The following is a 26,985-nucleotide window of genomic DNA, read 5'->3' as shown; positions in this document are numbered from 1 at the left end:
ATGTTGGGTAATAGGCTTTCCCACTCAAGGAGTTAATCCTCATAAGGCTTGTGGGGTAATAGGAATTCCAACTCAAGGAGTGAATCCTCATAATTGAATTCTCAACAGCGTCTACGCAGGTTGATAACTCGTCAGAGTAAGTTATTATAATCCCCTTCCTATGGATGGGTAGTAGTTGAATATAAAGCAGCTAACTGGCCTTGTAATTCGATTAGTGAATCCTCTGAAGTTATGTGGGTAATTGTCACTGCTTCTTATACTGAAAATGTCCAAAGTGTTCACCATCATTTCATTATCTACGGCTTCAACGCAGGTTGATAACTCTCCATAGTTAGTTATTATAATCCCCTTCCTATGGATGTGTAGTATTTGAATATAAAGCATCTAACAGTCCTTGTAATTCGATTAGTGAATCCTCTTAAGTGATGTGAGTAATTTGCACTGCGTATTATACATAAATTGGGAAATCCGGTCCCACTCCAAAAAGAGGATTAGGCACCACTCCAAAAGTAGGATAGAAGGAGGATACGCTACCAGCTAAAGTGTTATCTACGTCGTCTAGGCTGTTTGATAACTCACCGACGTGTGTTATTCTAATCCCCATCCAATGGAAGGGTTGTAGTGGAATACAAAGCATCTAACTGTCCTTGTAATTCGCATCCCATGAATGTTAAAGAGGATAACTCACCCGGTATTATTATCGTGGTCTCTAGGATGTAATGTGTGATCAAGTCTCCTTCAGCATCAGAGTAGTCGGGCGTAAAAGCATGGTTCCAACTACCTTATCTGAAGAACGGCGTTAATAGAGTCAACGTATCGCTCTCAATCATATGAACGTATTATCTATCGTGGGATGATTTCATAAGTTATATCTAACTCATGCGCCACTTCCCTGAGACGTGACTGTGTTCTATATTGAATGATACTAGAGACCGAGCCTAATTATATGAGTATGTATATGTTTATATAAAAATATGTCTTTTTGTGTGAGTGTGTGTAAAAGTTTATTAGTATAAGGAGTAATTAATAGTTTGAATAGTCTGATTTGTATAAAATAGTATAGCTCTAAAGGGTAACGTTTTTGGGGGACTCCACACTTTCTGTTACCCTTTAGAGCTATACTATTTTATACAAATCAGACTACTCAAACTATTAATTACTCCTTATACTAAAAAGTACTCCACACTTTAGAGCTATACTATTTTACACAAAAGCTATATACAACAACTATTAATTACTCCTTCAACTAAAACTACAAACTAAACTTACTGGTAGAGTACTATAAACATATACAAACTAGAATTATACTCGGTATTTAACATTCATTAGAATGAGAATTACAAGCGTGAGATTAAACACAATCAGACGTTGTGAGACGGGGTGTTTCTTTGGTCTAAGTCTAAGTCTTAGGTAGACAGGATGTATTCTCATTTTGTTTTGAGGGTGCAAAGTGGGCGTACCTCCGTAGACATGATGTATTCTAATTTAGAGTGTGCTCCTAAATTGGGTACCTTCTGTCTTTGTCTTTACCTTCGGCGGACTAGATCTGGATACTAATGTATTCTCATTTTGATTGTGGGTTGATCGCCTAATACTCCATTCTTGATTGGTGGACCACGATAATAATCACGGGTGCGTTATCCTCTTTAACATTCATTGGATGTGAATTACAAGGCCATTTAGATGCTTTGTATTCTACTACAACCCATTCATTGGAGGTTATTAGAATAACACACTACGGCTTGTTATCAACCACCGTAGACGCCGTTGAGAATTAAATGTTGGTGAAAACTTTTGCGTATCCTTACATAAATCATACACTTTTGAGTACTATTTCTCTTTCTCTACTATCACAATTCTCTTGGGGTTCAGTTTCACTGGGAAGTGGCGCATTAGTTATATTTAACTTCTGAAATCATCCCACGATAGATAATACGTTCATATGATTTTGAGCGATACGTTGACTCTATTAACGCCGTTCTCCAGAGAAGGTATTGGAACCATAGTTCCTTTTACTATTATTATATTCTGGAGGAGACTGGATCTTCACTGGTTGAGACACCTGCACACAAATTGAACAGGCACTATAATTCTTGCCAGAAGAGTTATGCTGTCAATACCATGGCTGAGAATGAGAAGATAAACGGGTGATATACCACACCAATCCGTTGGAGTCGGCTACATGACGTCTGAGACTTCGTCTTGACCTTCGGGTTACTCTACATCATTGCTGACTTCGCAATGACAGATTCTTGCTTTAGGATAGGGGTTTATAGAAAAAGTACTCCCATTTGCAGTGGTGGTGTATCGGGAATACTTTAGCAGGTACCGTATCCTCTTTTTGGAGTGGTGGCGAATCGACTTTTTCGAGTGGTGGCTAATCACTTTTTCGAGTCGGAGGGAATTTTTCCAATTTCTGTATAATACGCAGTGCAAATTACCAACATCACTTCTGAGGAATCACTCCTTGAGTAGGAAAGGTAAAGGCAAAGGCAAAGGCAAAGCCTATTACCCACATTGCTTCTGAGGATTCACTAATCGAATTACAAGGACAGTTAGATGCTTTATATTAAAATACTACACATCCATAGGAAGGGGATTATAATAACTAACTCAGGCAAGTTATCAACCAGCGTTGACGCAGTAGAGAATTCAATTATGAGGATTCACTCCTTAGAACTGGAAAATTCAATTGCCTTAGTTCGTTTAAGGACAGAAGCCTATTACCCACATGCCTTATGAGGATTCACTCCTTGAGTAGGAATGCAAATTACCCCACAAGCCTTATGAGGATTAACTCCTAGAGTGGGAATGCCTATTACCCCACATACCTTATGAGGATTAACTCCTTGAGTGGGAAAGCCTATTACCCAACATGCCTTATGAGGATTAACTCCTTCTTTCACAAGGTGTAGAACAAGAAAATTCAATTGCCTTAGTTCGTACTGGCCACTAAAAAAAATCAAGTAGATTCAAGCTTCATATCTCGTGTGGGTATTAATGTTGGAATAACTTAGATACAACATTCAACCTTATTTCAAACCTTCCTAATTTCTTAGAGTTCATACCTTAAACACGTTCTAATTTCCTTATGTGATCTTGCATACTTACCCTTAAGGTCATAAATGAGTTTCTTAAAAAGTTTATTTAACCATTGAGGTCTTTTAGAATCTTGAAAACATTTTATAATTCTTATAGGGGTATGTTGATCATTTACCACCCAAAATCTTGGTTAAATCTGGAAATATTCCAATGGCCTTGTAACTTTGTATAAAATCTTTGAATCATGACATATTCAAATGGTCTTCTAAGTATGTTATAGAAGAGACAACTCATTGAATCCAACGACCAAATTTAAAATGGAGATCAGTTGCCCAGTAATTAGAGAGAATATGTATGGCATCAATTTTATAAAATTTACGAAAATCTAGAAGTTTTTTAACGTCGATTTAAGCTATCTCTATAAATCCTGAAGTAGGAGCTTTCGTTTGGAGCAAGAATCGAGCCAAGTCGAGCCTTCAACTGTGAGTTGTTATAGCCTCTGCGATTTTGGGTTTCTTACTGTCTGATTTCTTCCAAATTTGAGAGCCATAGTCAACCATTTTCCTTCAAACCTACTTTTGCACTTTCTAAATTAGAATATCCAAAAGTTTCGTGATGAAATAAAGTGTTGAAGGTGCCTCAAACACAACTTCTCAATTTGGTCCGTCTTTAAAGGAAGATGGTTGAAGCTCGAAAATTAAAAACGAGCCTACATGCAAATTTGTCAAGAAACTTATCATGTTCGATTTTTAAACCTCCAAATAATATTTACGTAGAAGACCACGAAGGTTAACAATGTTGGGTTTTATGTCCTAAAACTCATAGTTTGTAAACAAAAACATATTCTATTTTCAATAAAGTTATTATTGTTGTTTATTCAGTAAAAATTGTTATTGAATAAAGTGAACTTTACAATCATTAATTTAAATCCAATAAACTAAGAACACTCTGGCTATAGTAAGATTACTTGAACTTTATGTAGAGACATAAGAGTTGATCAAGTTCAAGTATATAGTCAAAATGATCTATAGTATAAGATTAAGGCTTAGTACCTTATTTTGGGGACACTATAGATGCGACCCACTTTTTTATATGATATAAACAATGTGATCACTAAAATTGTACATGTGAAGACATGTGAGTAAGGGTGTCCTATGCAATGAGTATTGCATAAGATCGGACCATGAAGAAAATCACTCACTTTATAATGTCGTTTACTGTTGAGACTGATTTTCTTTTCATTTGATGACCTAGGTAACTCGATCTTAATCCTGAGCTAACCATAAACTCCTGTTTATTCGGAATTATCCTTAGACTTGCATGGGTGAGAGTGACTCAAGTTCGCCGATTTAATAGGCCTCCCATTTCAAGGGTAAGACTGGGTAAATGGATGGGGACGTGGGGTGCAAGATGAAATTCACTCCTACCCACTTTTAGGGATAAAAGAGAGGTAGTTCCCTTAAGTACTGACTCCTGGTCTTGAACAAGGGGCCCCACCCTCTCATTGACCTGAGAGGGATCCGGTTTACTGGTTGGACAACAAACCAATTGTTCATTAGAGGATCAATGAGACATAAGAAACAAGAAGTAACTGTAGGGGTAAAATGGTAAATTGACTCAGCTCTAGTGAGGGGAGTGCAACTACTAGGCTATAGTGGAATGTCTTAGTAGTTAACGAATGTTGGTTAACAAGGTTAATGAGTTTAACAAGTTAATCTTGGATCGTTAGAGCCCATGATCTATAGATCCATTAGGTCCCTCTGCTAGCTCATATCGGACTAAATCATAGAACAGTGTGACGAGTGAGTTCGAAGTGTTGGAATTCAAATTAGAGAGAATGCGCTACATATATACGATATATTTAACCGCTTTTTTATTTATTTACGAATTAAACAAAAAGAGAGAATCTGAGATATTTATATAAGATTTAAATATCTTAATCAAATATGGGTTAAAATTAATTGGGATTGACATTTGAATTAATATTAAATATTCATTAAATAGTTTAATCATTCAAATTTAATATTACTTTGAGATTGGAAAAATCCATGTTAGTGAAATTTTGAGGTGTCAAAATTTGGTTTAACCAAACTTGCATACTTGCCAAATAAACCCCACAAATTTGAGTGGAATTTTGAGTGTCAAAATTTGGTTAACTCAAGCATGCATGCTTGCCACAAAATCCCAAACATTTGAGTGGAATTTTGAGTATCAAAATTTGGTGATCTCAAATTTGCATGAACATGCAAACATGACTCTATAAATAGAGTGATCATAATACATGTACAAAATCCCTCTCCAGTTTAAGTCACTCACCGAATTCCACAATCCCGTTCTAAGGCTGGAGGATAGTGGAGAAGACACTAGTGGTGGTTCGAAACCTATTCGTGAGGAAAATGAAATTTGAACTACAAAATGTTAGTATTCAAACTCATTAAGTTTTAATACTTATGAAGATGCTAGTTATCTACTATAATTGATGTTCTAAAAGTGCCTAAGATCCAAATTGCTTCCGCATGTGTTATATATATCTAATAGAGTTTCAACACATTAAAATCAATTACTTTAATAAAGGTAAAGTTGAGTTTTATATTACATAAATACTTTATATATATCTACATAGAGTTTCTAACCCATTAAAATCAATTTCTTTAATAAATGTAAAGTTGAGTTTTATATCTAGTATGTATGTGACTTTTACTTTTAAGTAGAGAAATATAGAAAAGGTCCCACCGAGATTTGAACTCGGGTTACTGGATTCAGAGTCCAATGTCCTAACCACTAGACCATGGGACCACAAATTTTTCAAGATTTGTTCGTCATAAATCTATGAACTTTAAAAAGAATAATAGTATCTTATTTGTTTCTTATAGATCTCTAAATTTTGAAAATGATTTGTGTCTTTGTTTTTAGTTTTGTATTTGATAGGGTTTCAGCCCAATAAAATCAATTAATTTATTAGAACATTTGTACAATTATTCAACCATTCTTCTTCACTCATTTTCATCCACTTTAATAAAGTTCACAAAAAGGTTATTTTGAAATAAATTTAACTTTAGAAAAAGATACTTATTTAATAAGTTTTTCCCCATCCATATTTTTTAACAGTTTATTTGAATATTCTAGGTGACATTATGGAAGTAAAAAAATCAAATTATTTGTGTTTACCCTATTTTTTTAAAAAAGAAGACAATAATGAAATCCATGTGCTACTTATTAATATATCAATGACTATTTAGATCCAAACAGTTACTTAGTGGGGTCGTTCTCAATTTGTTAATACAATCTCTAATAAATACAAAGTTAATAGTGAGAAAAGAAAAAACAACGAAAGTTATTCTCCAATGTGAGTTAGGTTGAGAATCTCAACTCGCATTCTAAGGACATGTAAATAAAATATAGATTGTCAAGACATAGATTATTAAAAATGGTCATACTAGACCTTTTCTTTAGGGTTGAAATAGCTACCATTTAATTAGGATGTACATTTGTAGGAATGTGAGGACAACTAAATTAATTTATTAGTGGGGGTTTGAATTTCTTATTTTTTGAGTTGCTAATTTTATTCTTCCTAAATTTGTTAGTTTGTAAGCCTATAAAAGTCGACCAAGTTGATTTGTTTGATAACACAATTGATTTCAGAGTTTTAGTTTGTGTGTATACAACATTTGGTATCAGAGCTACAATGCAAGATCTAATTCAAGAATTGTTTTTGATCCAATCCGTAGGAATCAATAGAAAAGGCAATTCCCTTATGATACACCAGATCCGGCTCGGTTATTGATAGAGTGAATAGATCTTCCATTTCTTGAAATCTCTCTTCTGATTCAAAATCGTGGTGTAACGTGTATCCCCTCCTGTTCCGGTCATGGAATAGATGAAATAAATAAATAAATGGATTTTTATTCAAGAATGAAATCTTATTGGAACTGTCCATATCTAGTTCATCCTTCGGAACCATATCACATCCCGGATCTGATGAAATAGGATGAATTGAGACGGTATTTTGTAAATACGTAATTATCTTGAATATATTAACTATTTCTTTATTTTCCGATCGCCTGGAAGGGAATTGTGAGAAGAAGAAACTGCAGCCTTTTTTCTTGAATAGTGAGTTGAAAGAGATTCAAAATATGGCAGCGGAAACCAATTTCGTTCTACCAACAATTCCTAAGTTTGATGGCCACTATGATCATTGGTCTTATGCTTATGGAAACTTTCTTCGTTGAAAGGAATATTGGTCCTTGGTGGAGACCGGAATCCCTGTCGTAGCCAAAGGAAAAGAGATTATCGAAGCACAACAAACACAATTGCATACCCTGAGTTGAAAGACTTGAAGGTCAAGAATTATTTTGTTCTAAGCCATTGATCGAACTAGTATGGGAACGATCTTAATAGAGATGCTGCAAAACAAATTTGGGACTCTATGAAGTAGAAGTATCAGGGTTCCACAAGAGTCAAAAGAGCACAACTCTAAGCTCTTACGAAAAACTTAGAAGTCTTACAGATGAAAGAAGGTGAGAGTGTTTGTGCATATTTCACTTGAAGTCTCACCATTGTAAACAAGATGAAAATTCATAGCGAAACATGAAACAAATAGTGATTATTGAAAAAATCTTAAGATCAATCACCTCAAGATTTGACTATATTATATGTTTTATTGAAGAGTCTAATAACTTAGACACTTTAACAATCGATGAATGAGTAAGTGATGAACAAGAACTAAAGGTGACATACGATTATAGATTCGATGGAAGAGGAGGTGATCGAGCTCACGAAGCTTTTCAAGGAAGAGGTAGAGGAAGAGGAAGATGTAGGCATTCATTCAACAAAAGTACAGTTGAGTGTTATAAATGTCATCAGTTAGAACACTTTAGATATGAGTGTCCTCAATTGGAAAAAGAAGCCAATTATAATGAACTTGGGGATGAAGAGAAATGTTGCTGATATCCTATGTTGAGCTCAATCAATTTAGGAGGGAAGATGTTTGGTTCCTTGATTCGAGGTGTAGCAATCATATGTGTTCAAACAAGGAATGGTTCTCAGATTTTGACAAGGAGTTCCGACAATCTGTGAAGCTTGAAATAATTTCAAGATGGCAGTGTTAGGAAAAGATAACATTAGATTGCAAGTTGTTGGCGTTAAGGTAATCACTGATGGTTTTTATATACCCAAGTTTAAAAACAATCTATTAAGTCTTGGATAATTGCAACAAAGAGGGGTATCTATTTTTATATAGCATGGAGATGCAAATTCTATCTTCCCAATAAGGGACTTATTCTGCAAACAACAATGTCTGCAAATAAAATGTTCATATTACTTGCAAGACTCATGTGGCAAACCGCCACTTGCTTCCAAACAATTATAGAAGACAACATTCATATTTGGCACCGCAGATATGGACATCTATGTTTCAAAGGTTTGAGAACATTGCAACATAAACAAATGGTTAGAGAGTTACCCCAGTTGAAAACATCGTCTAAAATATGCATTGATTGCATGGTGGGAAAGCAACATAGGGATGCATTTCCAAAGAGAAGTTTATGGAGAACAAGACAAAGGCTGTAACTGGTACATGCAGACGTCTGTGAATCCATCAAAACTATTTCCAACAGTAATAAGAGGTATTTTATAAGTTTTATTGATGATTACCGTCGCAATGTGTGAATATATTTTCTTGCTGAAATAAATCTTGTTGATAAAGAGATTGGAGATTTTGTTCGTTGTCTACCCATAGATAGGGATGGAGAGTACACCTCTCACGAGTTCAATAGTTTTCGCAAAATTAATGGTATCAGTAGAAAACTGCAGCTACACTCACCAATAAAATAGTATAGCAAGTCTAGCAGAGCGCAAGAATAGAACAATCATGAACATGATTAGAAGTATATTATCAGAGAAAAAGTTCCAAAGAATTTGTGGCCAGAAGCAGTAAACTGGACATTGCACATGCTCAATAGAAGTCTTACAGTGGTAGTGAAAAATATGACTTCAGAGGAGGCTTGGAGTGGCACAAAACCTAATACTAATTATTTTTGAGTTTTTGGATACATTGACCGTGTTCATGTATCAGACGATAAGAAAAAGAAGTTAGATGATAAAAAAATTTCAGTGTGTGCTACTAGGGATGAGTGAAGAGTCTAAAACATATAGACTCTATGATCTAGTGTCCAAGAAGATAATTGCAAGCAGAGAGGTGATTTTTGCAGAAAACAAATGTTGGAATTGGGGTAAAAATAACGAAGAAGTTAGACTTGATACCCACGAATGGAAAGATAGTAATACTGAAGGAAGCGAACATGATCAAAGTGAGGAAGAATCTGAAGAGGAGGTGATAGTAGACGAAGAAGAAGGGAAAGCTAATATATCTTCCAATGAGCCATCTAAATCAAAATTTTCAACATCTGAAGAAAGCACACCCGAAGTGAGGAATAGAAGAGCACCATTATGGATGGAGATTATGCGAGCAAGGGAGAATTTTCTGAAGAAGCTGAGCTCGACAATTTAGTTCTATTAACCTCAACTACAGATTCGACTACCTTTGAAGAAGCTGTTCAAAGTTCAAAATGGCGAGTTACAATGGACTTGGAGATAGAAGCCATCGAACGAAATGAGACTTGGGAGTTGACAGATTTTCCTAGAGGAATGAAGAAGATTGGAGTAAAATGGGTTTTCAAAATCAAACTCAACGAAAATGGGGAAGTTGACAGTGTAAGGCTACGTTTGTGGCAAAAAGTTATGCACGACAACATGGTATAGACTATTCCAAGGCATTTGCACTGTGGCTAGGTGGGATAGTATTCGAATGATAATTGCTTTAGCAGCCCGGAATAGTGGGAACGCATATCAGCTTGACGTGAAAAGGGCTTTCTTTTATGGAGAGTTAAAAGAAGCCAACTTTCGAGCAACCACAAGGTTATGAGAAAAAATGTCAAGAATACAAGGTATACAAAATGATGAAGACATTATATGGTCTTAAAGAAGCCCTACGTGCATGATTTAGTCGACTTTAAGAACAATTTATCGAAGAAGGATTTGAGAGGTGCAACTGTGACCTTAATTTATTCATACAAATAGGAGATAGAGGTAAAATTTTGATTGTTAGACTATATGTTGACGATCTAGTTTTTACTAGTAATGATTAGAGCATGTTTGTTAAGTTCAAGAATTTTATCAAACTTCAATTTGAAATGACAGATTTGGGAAAAAATGAAATATTTTCTAGGGGTAGAGATTTTACAAAATCTGGAAGACATTTATATTAGTTAGAGAAAGTATGCAAAAGATGTTTTGGACTAATAGTTTGAAAAACCATGTTGTTTCTGCGGTTAGACTCACACCGGATGAATTTAATGTATCTAATTGCAACAAGGTTGGATTTATTGTATGCAGTGTCTCTGATTTGTAAATTCATGGCCAAGAAGATAATTGCAAGCAGAGAGGTGATTTTTGAAGAAAACAAATGTTGGAATTGGGGTAAAAATAACGACGAAGTTAGACTTGATACCCACGAATGGAAAGATAGTAATATAGAAGGAAGCGAACATGATCAAAGTTGGGAAGAATCTGAAGAGGCGGTGATAGTAGAAGAAGAAGAAGGGGAAGCTAATATATCTTCCAATGAGCCATCTAAATCAAATTTTTCAACATCTGAAGAAAGCACACCCGAAGTGAGGAATAGAAGCTCACCATTATGGATGGAGATTATGTGAGCAAGGGAGAATTTTCTGAAGAAGCTGAGCACAACAATTTAGTTCTATTATCCTCAACTACAGATTCGACTACCTTTGAAGAAGCTGTTCAAAGTTCAAAATGGTGAGCTACAATGGACTTGGAAATAGAAGCCATCGAACGAAATGAGACTTGGGAGTTGACAGATTTTCCTAGTGGAATGAAGAAGATTGGAGTAAAGTGGGTTTTCAGAATCCAACTCAACGAAAATGGGGAAGTTGACAGTATAAGGCTACATTTGTAGCAAAAAGTTATGCACGACAACATGGTATAGACTATTCTAAGGCATTTGCACCTGTGGCTAGGTGGGATAGTATTCGAATGATAATTGCTTTAGCAGCCCGGAATAGTGGGAATGCATATCAGCTTGACGTGAAAAGTGCTTTCTTTTATGGAGATTTAAAAGAAGCCGTCTTTCGAGCAACCACAAGGTTATGAGAAAAAATGTCAAGAATACAAGTTATACAAATTGATGAAGACATTATATGGTCTTAAAGAAGCCCTACGTGCATGATTTAGTCAACTTTAAGAACACTTTATCGAAGAAGGATTTGAAAGGTGCAACTTCGACCTTACTTTATTCATACAAACAGGAGATAGAGGTAAAATTTTGATTGTTAGTCTATATGTTGACGATCTAGTTTTTACTAGTAATGATGAGAGCATGTTTGTTAAGTTCAAGAATTTTATGAAACTTCAATTTGAAATGACAGATTTGAGAAAAAATGAAATATTTTCTAGGTGTAGAGATTTTACAAAATCTTGAAGACATTTATATTAGTTAGAGAAAGTATGCAAAAGAAGTTTTGGACTAATAGTTTGAAAAACCATGTTGTTCCTGAGGTTAGACTCACACCGGATGAATTTAATTTATCTAATTGCAACAAGGTTGGATTTAATGTATGCAGTGACTATCATTAGTAAATTTATGGCAAATTCAACAGAGTTGCATTTGCAAGCTACAAAAAGAGTGTTGAGATACTTAAAAGGTATTGTAGATTTGAGAGTTTTTTATTGGAAAAGGGGTAATGGAGAGTTGATAACATATACTGACAGTGATTATGAAGGAAATATATAAGGCAGGAAAAGCACTTCTAGTTATGTGTTCTTACTAGTGATGGAGTTGTTTTTTGGTCTCAAAAAAATAACTTGTAGTTAATTTGTTACTACTGAAGCAGAATCTGTGGCAGCCGCCTCTTGTGCTTGTCATGGGGTGTGGATGAGGAGAGTTTATGAAAAACTATGTTATTTGATAACAGTTACACGATTAAGCTATCCACGAATCCAATCATGCATGGACGTAGTAAACACATTGATTTTTGGTTTCATTTCTTGCGTGATTTAACCAGAGATGGAGTTATTGAGCTGAAGCATTGTGTCACACAAGAACAAGTTGTAGATATTATGACAAAACTACTAAAGTTGGACGCGTTCATAAAACTACATGAGTCAATGGGTATGTGTGTAGTACCACGAGTAAACTGATGGTGTCCACTTCTCTAGGAATGTGGAATGTTACGAGTTTATTAGAATCTTAGATCACTAAATTAATTAGTTTGTAAGTTGATAATAACATATTTTGCACATATGTACCTTGAATATAAAAAGAGAATTAATAAGAGAAGATAAACATGAACTTTGGACATTTAGGAATGTGGAATGCTACGAGTTTGTTAGAATCTTAGAACCACTAAATTAATTAGTTTGTAAGTTGATAATATCATATTTTGCACATATGTTATTACATAATGGAATGTAAGTTTTAGTTGAAGTTATTACATAATGTAAGTTTTAGTTTGATAGTTTCAGTTTAGTCACACATCTTGAACACAAAATTAGAACTATTGATGCTTATGGGCCATGTTGGATTACTTTTATGTTGTATGAATGACAAGTGTCTTGTAGCCCTTGTTAATATGTGTTGTTCTATGTGACACTTTATATTATGATGTGAATTATACTTTGCTGTGAATCTACGTTATGATATGGATGATATATAATGCATAAACCTCTATATATTACACCATGCATATTATGTTAACATGTTCACACTATGCCTATGAGACATTGACAAGCCATGTAGATTAACCATAAAAGATATGTTCCGTATACGTATGCATGTCTCATAGGAACACTATGTCATAAAAAGAATGGATGTATGATTTGCATCATAATTATATATCATAATTCAAAACTGTGAGACCTCATGCATTTTGCATGTCACATGTATCGAGATACTTAGTTGTTATGATTAGTACACATGTGTACACTTCCTTATTTTGTACACGATGATATTATGCATGCTCATTTCCCTTTGTGGCTTCCGACAATGTGGGTGTACACTAACCTACAGTCAGACCCAGTGGTATGTATATGAGCTCACTTAGTGGGTCCATGTATGTATATGTGGTGTGAATAGAGAAGTACTACACATCAAACTTTACTCGAACTTGAAGTAGAGAATAAAGTCATGATGTCTTATGAAAAGATAGGTCGCACCATGATTGTATGTGATTGCATTTTAATTAAAACCTAACAAATTAAACTAACCAACATTTTTACTTATATTCACTATCACATTAAAATTTTCAACGCTTTTGAAAAAAAAAATTCAAAATCAAATACATCTTTTTACCTTTCTCTAAAAATTTGACCCAATGTGATCAATAAAAAAAGTTAGCATTTTAATCATTCATATGTTGCAAATTGGCTCGTACAATATTAAGTTCATTATAAGGGCTTCGCTTTGATTTGATATCCTACCATTCTTAAATATGGTACCCAAGCTTGTTGTAGCCATGATCGAGAGCCCAATAACTCTTAATCTTTGGTCTCGATGTTTATCCATGAGATCATCAACAGTAGTATTTATTTCTCTTTTAATACGACCCAGAGAAGTTTATAAAAGAATCGTTTCGACAACTTTACACTTCAAGAGTAAAAAATTCTACCGATTATATCGTTTGTTTTAACGTTCTTTCTCTCATTACACATTCCACACAATGAAGAAAACGTCCTAACAATTAAGAAGAAAAAGAACCAAGGAAGAGGTGACTATTTTCAAGAGATGGTCGTATTCTCACCATTAAAGTAGAAGACATTCTACTTTTCCCAATCCAAATTGTATCAAAACTCTCTCCTCTTTCGGACACCTTCTCCGTATCCTTAATGTTTTTCCTTCTCACTAACCTCGAAGTTAAAACTAAACCCACCAAAGCTAACCTACTATTCGTTAGCACACTGAATTAGCACAGATCAAACGACCACGTTTAGCTACTATGGGTAAGTAAACCTATAATTTTTCTTATAATATTTTAGTTATTTGAAACAATGATCGTACTCATCTCAAAATCTTTTGGAAATATCAAAATAGACTTCAAGAAAGTAACCAATTGTAGGATTGGGTCTAAAAATGTCAAATAGGGTTAAAAACTGGTATCCTTAGTCGAAAGTGCCAAATAGAAGTCGTGGAGCAAAGTCGAATAAAATTTTAGGCTCGAGATTGGGTAAGGAAGTCAGAACGTTGGATTTTCGAACCCTCTAAGATTTGAGAGTTTAGGCCCTTACGAACCAAACAATCACCATAAACGGGATTAGGGGGAGAAGGAGACTCAAAAATGGAGGAAAGAGGAGGAAAAAGGACGTCGAAATGACGTGACTGAGGAGAGAGAGAGAGTCACCAAAAAATTCTCTAGTAATCGGGGTGAGGGAGACGAAGTCCGACCCGAGATCCAACTCACAACCCAAAACCCACAGGAAACCCTAATCGAGGTGAGGTGTCGATAAGATGAAGTCCACCTAGTCGGACCCAAACTCGAATACCTGCAACCTCATTATAGCCAAGCAACCCCATACCTAGTTTGATCTAGTAACATAAAATACAAAGCTTCAGCCCAACAATGCAATCAGATACTCTCTAGCAACTAGTCCAATAGTCTGGTTCCTTTGTGCTTGGCCCAAAAACCCACATTCAAACCAAAAAATACGCTGAACACAACCCAACCAATTATCCACTACACAAACCTGTGTGCCCACATGAACATTCAAGACTTGTGCCTCGACCCACTTCGTGACCTGCTCATGTGTGAATATCCCTCAACAACAAGGTCACTACTGCATACACCAGCCCCTTCGGCTCAGCTTCTCATAATTCTAGTCTAAAAAACGATATATTTGGCTCGATTTGACATTTTTAACACGAACCTTTACGTTTTTTACCTTTCCGAATCTGATTTTTTTTAATATAGGTCATTATGAGTCAGTGAATAGAGGACCCAGTGGACAGTTTCTCTAAATCCTAAGATGAAGGACAGTTATGTCAAGGACGCCAATGTATTCCAGTAATGAAGGAATTAAGGAGGTTATGTATTCCAATGGTGGGGGAATTAAGGAACGAGATATTGACAAAGGCTCACAACTCATCATTTGCTATGCACTTAGGTAGTACAAAAAATCAGAGTGTCCTTGAGATTCGAGCGTAAGAGTAAACTTGAACAATACTAACTTTTGTAGAAGCTTGGAAAACCATGTTGTGGCCATTTTAAATCTCTAATGTGTTCAATTGATTTCAATAATGATAAGCTAATGTATTTTTATTTTACCTTTATTTGAGTTGTCAGAAGTGGGATCTGAACGCACACCCTCGATCCCGCATTGGTTGGAGAGGGGAATGAAGTACAACTTATAAGAGTCTTTAAACATATCTCTAGTAGACGTGATTTAAAATTGTGCTAACCGCGATATAATAAGAAATATGTTAAGAAATAGAAATAGAAAATAGAATTGGAAAAGTGTATGATCTTCATTCAGGTTTACCAGTTTAAATAGATACAAACTATCAACTAATACCTAAAAATAGAAAAAAAATATATAACCAACTAAATCTTGTAAATATATAAAATACACGATTACCTGGAATAGCACAGTTAGTTAGAGTGTGTGGCTGTTAACCACAAGGTCGAAGGTTTAAACCCTCATTCTAGTGTTGGGAATAAGCTTACCATGAATTGAAGGTAAATTAGAGGTGACTTGTTTGATTAATCCTTCTAGTGTTGGGAATAAGCTTACCATGAATTGAGGGTAAAAATTAGAGGTGACTTGTTTGATTAATTGTGAGCTCAGCGGCGGGAATAAGCTTACTATGAATTGAAGGTAAATTAGAGGTGACTTGTTTGATTAATTGTCGGCGCATGCCTAGTGACGGTTACAAGTGTCATACCTTTTGATTGTTATATTTGCTTATTATGTTATGACTTGTTGTAATGATGAGATATATATGTTATAGAATATCATATTGACACGTTATGTCATTGAGGAACGTGACATGATATGAAAGTATGGTATTGCATTGTACACTACCTTATTCATAGTTATATGCCATTATTTTAAACTATTGGGATCTAATTCATATTATATGTTCATGTGTACCGAAATACCTCCCCGTCATGATTAGTACGGACACGTACCTTACGACATTTATGTTAACAATGATGTTATGATACGATATTGTATACACCACAATACTATGTGCACTCCCTTCCCTCCATGGTATACCAACAGCGTGAGCGTATGCTAGTTGAAGCCCAAGTTAATGTTTGTGTATATAAGTTGTGAGTAGAGAAGTACTGCACATCAAATTCTACCCGAAACGAATATGAGACCAAGGCCATGAAATGATATTTTATGATAACCATGATTTCACGTGTTTGCATTACCCTATACTATTAGTGGGGTTACTTAATGAGTATTTCTTAAAATACTAAAGACATGTGCTGCTCTTATTTTTTAGGTAAATGCAAGGCACCTCTGCACAAATGACGATGTCGAGATGACGACCATGGGAATCAACGTACACAACACTAGTGAGATAGAGGGGTAGGATCAAACTTACAAAGACGGTTAACACCATGAGAATGAAGGAGAAGAAATAGGATGTAGAAAACGAGTTTTTCTACGAAGGAATGAAGAAAGGAAAATGCGTGGAAATGAGTGGAGAAGATGAAGTCCACCTGTTCGGACCCAAACTCGAATACCCGCAACCTCATTCTAGTCAAGCAACCCCATACCCAGTTTGGTATAGTAACTAGATACCCAACACCACAACTTGATACCCACCAACAACCAGTCCAGTAGTCTAGTTCCTCTGTGCTTTGTCCAAAAACCCACATTCAAGCCCAAATGCACAAAACACAGTCCAACCCACGGATCCACTACACAGACCTGTGCACCCACATGAACATTTGAGACCTGCGCCTCGAACCACTTCGAAACCTGCTCATATGTCATTGTCCCTCAGCGACAGGGTCACTATTGCATACACCGGCTCCTTCGGTTCGGCATTTCGGAGTCCTAGGCTAAAAAATGGCGTATTAGGCTCGGTTAGAAATTTTGATAACGAACTTTACATTTTTTGCCCTCCCAAAGCTTATTTTTACTCTAATAGAAATATTTAAGTGTAGTATAAAGTCTTATTTCTGAAGTTCAAGTTAAATTAGATTAGAAATGTAAATTACTAACGAAATGAGATGGACGTTTTAATAAGAAACAACTCCTGACAACACTTGGAGTAACTTCGAGAGACAAAATTCAAACGTACTTGAGTTTAAAGAAAATGTCGGCCAATACCAACCAAGTAAGTGGCCTGACTATCCTTGTGCTACCCCTATGATATTTTTAACAATAGGTTCTTAAGATCATTAGTTCCATGTGTTTGCATTCCTAGCCTCAATAGTGGGGTCAAGTATTCCTTAAAATACTCAAGCCTTGTGCTACTTCTATTTTAGGTAAGAGCTAGACACCCCTATACAACTGACGAGGACATCACAAATAGAGATAATGACACGTGCATAGAATAGTAGTATTTAATTTTCTTAGGCATAGGTTAGTATAGGGCATTTTTACTTTGATGTTTTAATGGTTTTAGTTACTATTTCTTTATGTTGTTTTAAAGACTCTTTCAAATGAGTAAATCCATGCCACTATTTTAAGATGAAGTTTAAATGCTTAATTTCGTATAAGACCATAGGATATGATGACGGTGGAAACTTTAGGCTAATAGAAATCTAGGGTCATTACCGTTGGTATCAGAGCTCTAAGTTATAGATTCGGTAGACTTGCCTAAGAGATAGGCTTGCAACGTTCCATGATTTCACAATCGATGTCATGTCACCATCAGGTATGTCTGGTATAAGATAAGATAAAGAAATGTCTTTAGTTGCATGTACTTTTTTTTGTTTACTAATATTGAATGTAATTTAGTATCAAATATGTGGAGCTCTAACTATATGATTTATGGAAGCATTATGTTCTACCTAGTTGTATTTTTATGAATATGTCATGTTTACTAAATTATATGTTGTGATTATATGTGATATGATGCAATTTATGTTAGAGAGATATAGACTTAAGAAATTATATATTGGTTTTAGCATCATGTCACATAAAGGACACTAAAGAGAATGACAAGGAAGGAGATGACCCTGTATTAGAGGTAGAGGAAAAGGTGGTGGTGAAGATAGCCTACCTCGTGAAGGTTTAGTGACTAGGGCGGACGCACCTTAAGTTGTGCTACCTTAGGCTACGCACCTCCAGTAGCACCGATAACTCAAATAAATCCCACTACAAGCCTATGTGAGAATCATTTCAGGCAATACGATGATGCCCACTCAACAAGCCAATAGGGTGTGGAAAGGGGAATGAAGCCAACAAGCCAATAGACAATCCTAACTGCTTATTGTTATACGTAAGAATTACTATTTCCATTGGTGTGATGTCTAGGGTGTGCTGCGTTTTACGGAACCAAAAGTAAAACAATTAGAACTTATTTTTTAACGTGGACAATATTATACTATTATGGAGGTTCGTGATTTCTAATCATGAAGCATTCTTGATGACATTTTATGGGTAAGATTATCCATCCTTTTCTATTGAATCAAAACCCTTGAATTGAGTTATAATGTTTTAATAATTTTCAGTGAATTATAATTTTTTAGTTCATTTTTGGGGTATCTTTGAGTTTTCTAACGTTGTTACTTAGTCTTAATCAAGCATTCTCGATGAGATTTCATAGGTAATATTATCGTCCAACCTTTTCTACTGGATCAAAACCCTTGAATTGAGTTATAATGTTATAGTAATTTTTAGGGGTAGCTTCGGGTCGTTGAAATAAAATGTAAATGCAACTTTGAGCCGAATTGATTTTTGGTTTCCCTTTTAAGGTGTTTGAAGTATATTGACAGTACCTATATTGCTCATAATTTGTAAACAAAAACATATTCTGTTTTCAATAAAGTTATTATTGATATTTATTTATTAAAGATTGCTATTAAATAAAGTAAATGTTACGATTTTCAATAAAGTTATTATTGATATTTATTTATTAAAGATTGCTATTAAATAAAGTAAATGTTACGATCATCAATAAAGTTATTATTGATATTTATTTATTAAAGATTGCTATTAAATAAAGTAAATGTTACGATCATTAATCTAAATCCAATAAACTAAGAACACTCTGGCTATAGTATGATTACTTGAACTATATATAGAGACACAAGAGTGGATCAAGTTCAAGTATATAGTCAAAATGGTTTATAGTACAGGGATAAGGCTGAGTTCCTTATTTTGGGGACACTATGGATGCGACCCACTTTTGTATATGATATAAACAATGTGATCACTAAATTGTACATCTGGAGACATGTGAATGGGAGCATCCTATGCAATGAGTATTGCATAAGATCGGACCATGAAAAAAACCTCTCTCACTTTATAATGTCGTTTACTATTGAGACTGATTTTTTCATTTATGACCTAGGTAACTCGAACTTAATTCTGAGCTAACTATGAACTCTAGTTTATTCAAAATTATCCTTAGATTTTCATGGGTGAGAGTGGCCCGCTGAGCTAACTATGAACTCTAGTTTATTCAAAATTATCCTTAGATTTTCATGGGTGAGAGTGGCCCGAGGAGCTAACTATGAACTCTAGTTTATTCAAAATTATCCTTAGATTTTCATGGGTGAGAGTGGCCCGAGTTCGTCGACTCATTAAGCCTCCCATTTTAAGGGTAAGACTGGATGAATAGTTGAGGACATGGGGTGTATATTGGAACACTCCTACCCACTTTTAGGGATAGTAGAGAGGTTGTTCCCTTAAGTACTGACTCCAAGTCTTGAACGAGGAGCCCCACCCTCTCATGGGCCTGAGAGGGATTCGGTTTGGTGGTTGAACCACAAACCAATTGTTCATTAGAGGATCAGTGAGACTTAAGGAACAAAAAGTAACTTTAGGGGTAAAACTTTAAATTGACCCAGCTCTAGTTACGATCAACTTGTGAAGGATTGAGTTACTAATTATGGTTATATCAAATGGACAGAAATATATCTATAGTGAGAGGAGTGCAACAACTAGGCTACAATGGAGTGTTCTAGTAGTGAACGAATGTGGGATAACAAGGTTAATGAGTTTAGCCGGTTAATCTCGGATCGTTGGAGTCCATGAGATGTAGGTCTATTAGGTCCCTCTGGTAGCTCATATCGAACGAAACCTTAGAACAGTGTGATGAGTGAGTTCAAAGTTTTCGAATTAGAATTACGGAATACACGTTAAATATATACGATATATTTAACCTCATTTTTTTTAGTTATGAATTGAACAAAAAGAGAGAATTGGAGATATTTAAATAAGATTTAAATATTTTAATTATGAATAGTGATAGATAATGAATATGTGCTGGAATTAATTGGAATTGCCATTTTATTTCATGTTAAATATTAATTAAATTTTTTAATTAATCATTTAATATTATTTTGATTTGTAATTAATTGTTAGATTAAATAAAGAAAGTCAAAATGTTTACTCCACCTAATGAAAAAATTCATGCTTGAGTTAGTGGAATATTGATGGTCAATACATAGTTTAACCAAACTTGCATGCTTGCCACATAATCCCACAAATTAGAGTGGAATTTTGAGTGCCAAAATTTGGTAATCTCAAATTTGCATAACATGCAAATATGACTCTATAAATAGAGTGATCAATGTACATGGAAATTCTTCTTCAAAAACTTTGAAAAAATCTACCTATACTAAATTTCTATCAAGTTTCATCACTCACCGGATTCCACAATCCTATTCTAAGGTCGGAGAATAGTACGAAAGAGACTAGCGGTGGTTCGAAACCATTCGTTTGGAAGAATGAATTTGAACTACAAAAGGTCAGTATTCAAACTCAATAAGTTTCAAAGCTTTTGAACATGCTAGATAATTTACTATAATTGATGTACTTAGAGTGCTTAATATCCAAATTTCTTCCGCACGTGTTATAATAACACCAACAAAATGAACTTAAACTGACAACATAATTTATGAACAAAGGAAACAAAAAGATATTTAAAAAGAGAGAAAACCCAAAAAGTAGCAAATTCCCTCAAACACTGAAAATGGATAGCCATTCACGATGGAAGAAAGAGGGTGCCAATGAAGGAGTAGGGAAGCAAATGGGGAAGAAGAAATATAAGGGAGATGGGGGGCTTTGGGGCTTCAAAGCTAGATTATGGCGGGCAAAAATATCTCTAGATGCACTAAATTTTGTCACGTAACATACATACACAATAGGCAAGCGTCAGAAATGCTATCAAGGTCTTTCAATGCTTGTCAATTTAGTTGACCTTGTCCATAATATTTTGTGCTTTCAGAGAGATATTTCTTCTAACCATGGTAAACCAAATATTGATTCTCATTTTTGCTGCATTTTCATTTATCGCAAAACAAATTATTGGAAGATTTAAAGTATGAGTATTGTAGTCTACTAATCCTCGCAGAGTTCCTGACCGACGCGATGCGTGCTAAGTTAGGAACAATGAGTATTTCTATCATTTGGTATGTATGATGTTACATGCTGCTAAAGAAATTAGTAGACGGACAGTAATTGCTAAAGAAATTAGTACACGGACAGTAATTGATTGAGAGTGAGTCTTACATACTAGTCTTAAAATTCTAAATAACCATATAGAAGTAACCTAAGGAGAGGTAATTGAAATATCTTACTAACTTACAAATGATCCAAGTAAAAGAAACTAGGAATTAACTGAGAATAAAACTTAAGAACAACTAGAATGATAAGTAATAAACTGGTGAATGACAAGTTAGCTATTTATTAAGTAAATTAATTACTTATCAAGATTATTTTAACTTTTTTGGCCAAATAAGAAGTTGCAGGCCAATCGAGGACGAGACCAGCAGGCTCGAGACAACAAGGAACCCTTTTCTAAGTCTGTTTTAAGTACATGTGCTTTTATTGTTGAAAACTTACTTTGATATTTTGTGTTGTAAAATATACTTGATTCACATGTTTTACTTGTCATGTTTGAAATTTTTTGTTGTATGACCGAGTTTCGAAGCAAAATATCTATGTTAGTGGTAACTCATGTGAATCGAGCTGTCGATGAACATGTGTTGCAGTAGAATTGCTCGAGAACTATGCAGTAACATCGGGGATCGTCCTAAGGCATCCAGTCGTGTCTGTTTATTTTGGATTTCTACATTTAGTTTTAAATTGTTTGTTGACTATTGGTCAAGATAAGAAGCGCTGCTCGAGAACTATGAGGTCACAGAGGGTGTCATCCTAAGGAATCCAGTCGTCTGTTTATTTTAAATTTCTACGTTTCTTTTTTAGTTGTTTGTTGGTGGTCGATCGAGGTAAGAAGGTGTAACACCCAAAAAATGAAGCAAAGCCACCCACGTAAGACCAAAAGGATCCAATAACGAAATTAAGAGGATTAAGCTAGGAAAAGGGTCTTAAGCAAGTCATTTCTAAACACTAATGAGTAACTCTAAGGACTAAGGCCTTTGGAGAAGTATTGAGAATAAAAGCCTAAGCGAAAAGGACAAAAAGGTCACTTTCCAATTTTTAAGGAACTTTTTGGATATTTAATTCCTTCTAGTGGGAATTTCAAGATACTCAAGAACCAAAAAATGACTAAGAAGATAGTAATAAAATATTCTAAAAGTTGTAAATTACCAAATTACCCTGATGATATGGATAATTATGAAAGTGTCATTCTATGGAACAAGAAGATAGTAAGTTGCCCTAGCCAAGAATCAAAAACTCCTAAGACCTCCCACGGTACAACGTGCTCATGACTTAGACTACGCTGCTTGGAATGCATGAAGCCTTGAGCTTAGGTGTTCAGACTGTATCATAGGGAAAATCCTTGATGCAGGATTAGACTACATCTCCTGGAACTTAAGAAGTCTTGGATGTTGGTTTTCAGACTATGCCGCTTGGAATGCATGAAGTCTTGGGCATAGGTTAGTGGACGGTATCGGAGGGCAAGCCTTTAGATGCGGGTTAAGACTACGTCGCTTGGAACTCATGAAGACATGAACGTAGGTTAAGACTGTTGTTGGGTTTTATGTCCTAAAACTCATAGTTTGTAAACAAAAACATATTCTATTTTCAATAAAGTTATTATTGTTGTTTATTCAGTAAAGATTGTTATTGAATAAAATGAACTTTACGATTATTAATCTAAATCAAATAAACTAAGAACACTCTGACTATAGTATGATTACTTGAACTATATGTAGAGACATAAGAGTGGATCAAATTCAAGTATATAGTCAAATGATCTACAGTACAGGGATAAGGCTGAGTACCTTAACATAGGAACAATATGGATGCGGCCCACTTTTGTATATGACATAAACAATGTGATCACTAAATTGTACATGTGGAGACATGTGAGTGGGGGCGTCCTATGCAATGAGTATTGCATAAGATCGGACCATGAAGAAAATCACTCTCACTTTATAATGTCGCTTACTGCTGAGACTGATTTTCTTTTCATTCGATGACCTAGGTAACTTGCTTTTAATCCTGAGCTAACCATGAACTCCTGTTTATTCGGAATTATCCTTAGATTTGCATGGGTGAGAGTGGCTCAAGTTTGCCGACTCAATAGGCCTCCCATTTCAGGGGTAAGGTTGGATAAATGGCTAGAGACGTGGGGTGCAAGATGGAATTCACTCCTACCCACTTTTAAGGATAGAAGAGAGGTAGTTCCCTTAAGCACTGACTCTAGGTCTTGAACAAGGGTCCCCACCCTCTCATTGGCCTGAGAGGGATTCGGTTTACTTGTTTAACCACAAAAAAAAATTGTTCATTAGAGGATCAGTGAGACATAAGGAACAAGAAGTAACTTCAAGGGAAAAATGGTAAATTGACCCAGCTCTAGTTACGAACAACTTGTGAAGGATCAACTTACTAATCATTGTTATATCAAATGTACAGAAATATATCTACAGTGAGGGGAGTGCAACTACTAGGCTATAGTGGAGTGTCCTAGTAGTTAACGAATTTTAGTTAACAAGGTTAATGAGTTAAACCGGTTAATCTTGGATTGTTGGAGCCCATGATCTATAGGCCCATTAGGTCCCTCTGCTAGCTCATATCGGACTAAACCATAGAACAGTGTGACGAGTGAGTTCGAAGTGTTCGAATTCAAATTAGGGAATATGCACTATATATATTCGATATATTTAACCACATTTTTTGTTTTATTTACGACTTAAACAAAAAGAGAGAATCTGAGATATTTAAATAAGATTTAAATAACTTAATCAAATATGTGTCGAAATTGATTGGGATTTGCATTTGAATTAATATTAAATATTAATTAAATAGTTTAATTAATAATTTAATATTACTTTAATTTGAAAATAATAATTGAAATTAATAGTTGAATCAAAATTTGACTTCATTTAATGGAAAAATCCATGTTTGAGTTGGTGGAATTTTGAGGTGTCAAAATTTGGTTTAACCAAACTTGCATGCTTGCCAAATAAACCCCCTAAATTTTAGTGGAATGTTGAGTGTCAAAAATTTGGTGAACTCAATCTTGCATGCTTGCCACATAATCCCAAACATTTGAGTGGAATTTTGAGTGTCAAAATTTGGTGATCACAAATTTGCATGAACATGCAAACATGACTCTATAAATAGAGTGATCATGGTACATGGAAGGTCTTCCAAGGGCAAAACCTTCAAAAAAAAAATCACAAACTCTCTCTTCATATATACTAAATCCCTCCCAAGTTTAGTCACTCACTGGATTCCACAATCCCGTTCTAAAGTCGGGGAATAGTGGAGAAGACACTAGTGGTGGTTTGAAACCGGTTCGTAAGGAAAAAGAAACTTGAGCGACAAAAGGTTAGTATTCAAACTCATTTAGTTTTAATGCTTTTGAACATGCTAGCTAATTTACTTAGATCCAAATTGATTCCGCATGTGTTATATTAACACCATCAACTGTATCGCTTGGAACGCATGAAGCCTTGGACATAGGATTGTTAGGTGCATAGCTAGTGCCGTAAATCCTAGGGGGAGTGTCTTGGAGAACGAATCAATAACAGAACAACAACAAAGAAAGTACCAGGAACAAGAGAAAGATCAAGGTCTAGAACAAGGATTAAGATCCAAGTTCTAAGAACAAGAACCAAGAACCAAGAACCATGTACTATGGCCCTTAAAGGATAACCAACGTTTCATAATCTAGGGACCAAGGTCCTCAGGATAATCAAGATAAGAACCCCAAGTCAAGAACAAGAACTGGAGAACTTATGTACTTACAACAATAACAAGAACAAGAACAAGATAACAACAAATAATGTGGTACCCTAGAATATTAAGGACACAATTAAGAACCTACAAGTAGGCTACTTACAGAGTCTTTGTCTCGTTCTTTATTCTCCATTTTTTTAGGTAATAAAGAGTTGGTCAAGGTCGGGAGCAGACTCTGAAGTAGGTGCCATAGACAAACCTCACTCGTTGTCCTCAACCCATTTGTTTTAAAACATTTTGTGCTTGTTTCTTATTTTCTGTTTTAAATACTTATGTATAAACTTTATTTTGATATTATGTAAATATAATTTTTTAAATTCTTTTGTTTATTTCAAAAAAAATTTACCCGTCTTTTAGAACCTTCGCGACAGCCCGATCCTTACAGAGTGGTATCAGAGCCCAAGGTTTCTCTATGTCCTAGCTTAGGAGGACTCCCTACCGAGACCAAGTAAGTATGCCTTTAAACTCTTAACTTTAAGTATGCCTAGAATTTTAAGTTATTGGATGCATGATCTCTATCTTCATCATTCATTGCCTGTTTATAGGTCAATCGACCCTCAATGTCATTATCAAGTATGATGACTTGAGTTTCTGACAAACTCAAGTAACGATCAGGTTGAGTTATAACCCTCCCACTACGTCGAGGCATTCTCAACTCTTAAGGAGGATGTGATTGACAAGAAGTGTTAGCTCCATCAACAACTCTTGTTGAAGGACCAGCTTGATCAACAACTCTTGTTATTTTATCAGTAGCTTCTTTAGAAATCTCACTTAATACTAGTTTGCTGCGAGGTTGATGATTTCTTACGTGGTCTTCTTCTAAGAATGTAGCGTTTGTTGATACAAACACTCTATTTTCTTGAGGGTCATAAAACAAACCACCTTTCGTCTCTTTGGGGTATCCTACGAATATACATAATTTTGAACGACGTTCTAATTTCTTGGAGTTTTGCAACAACACATGTGTTGGACATCCTCAAATCCTGAAGTGATGTAAACTACCTTTACGCCCTTTCCATAACTCATAAGGTGTTTCTGAAACACTCTTAGTCGGAACCATGTTCAAAATGTATGTAGCAGTCTCCACTGCATATCCCCAAAACGGATCGGATAATTAAGCGAAACTCATCATAGACCAAACCATGTCTAATAGAGTTCTATTTCTCCTTTCTGATACACCATTTTGTTGAGGCATACCCGGGGCTGAGAGTTGAGACCATATTTTATGTTCTATCATATAGTCCTGAAATCTTAAGTACATGTACTCTCCTCCTCGATCTGATCGAAGTGTTTTGATAGTTTTACCTAATAGATTCTCAACCTCAGTCTTATACTCTCTGAATTTTTCAAGAGTTTCGGACTTGTGATGCATTAGGTAAAGATAATCATACCTTGAATAATCATCAATAAAACTGATGAAATATTTATACCCTCCTTGTGCTTTGACATTCATTGGACCATAGAGATCTGTGTGCACGAGTTCTAAGGTTTCTTTGGCTCTATAAATTTTTTCGGAAAACGGTCGCTTAGCCATTTTACCTTCAAGACAAGACTCACATGGAGGTAAAGAGTTGTCTTCTAACTCATTTA

General features: G+C 35.2%; 1 non-coding gene across 1 annotated transcript; it reads right to left on the bottom strand.

The window, feature by feature from the left end:
- Positions 1-5,766: 5,766 nt before the first annotated feature.
- Positions 5,767-5,838, bottom strand: TRNAQ-CUG. The gene has a single exon. It is a non-coding gene; the product is annotated as a tRNA-Gln (tRNA).
- Between the last annotated feature and the right edge of the window lie 21,147 nt (positions 5,839-26,985).

The sequence above is a fragment of the Cucurbita maxima genome, unplaced genomic scaffold, assembly GCF_002738345.1.
Source record: "Cucurbita maxima cultivar Rimu unplaced genomic scaffold, Cmax_1.0 Cma_Scf00076, whole genome shotgun sequence".
NCBI classification, from domain to species: domain Eukaryota; kingdom Viridiplantae; phylum Streptophyta; class Magnoliopsida; order Cucurbitales; family Cucurbitaceae; genus Cucurbita; species Cucurbita maxima.
This window is presented reverse-complemented; position numbering and strand designations above follow the sequence as displayed.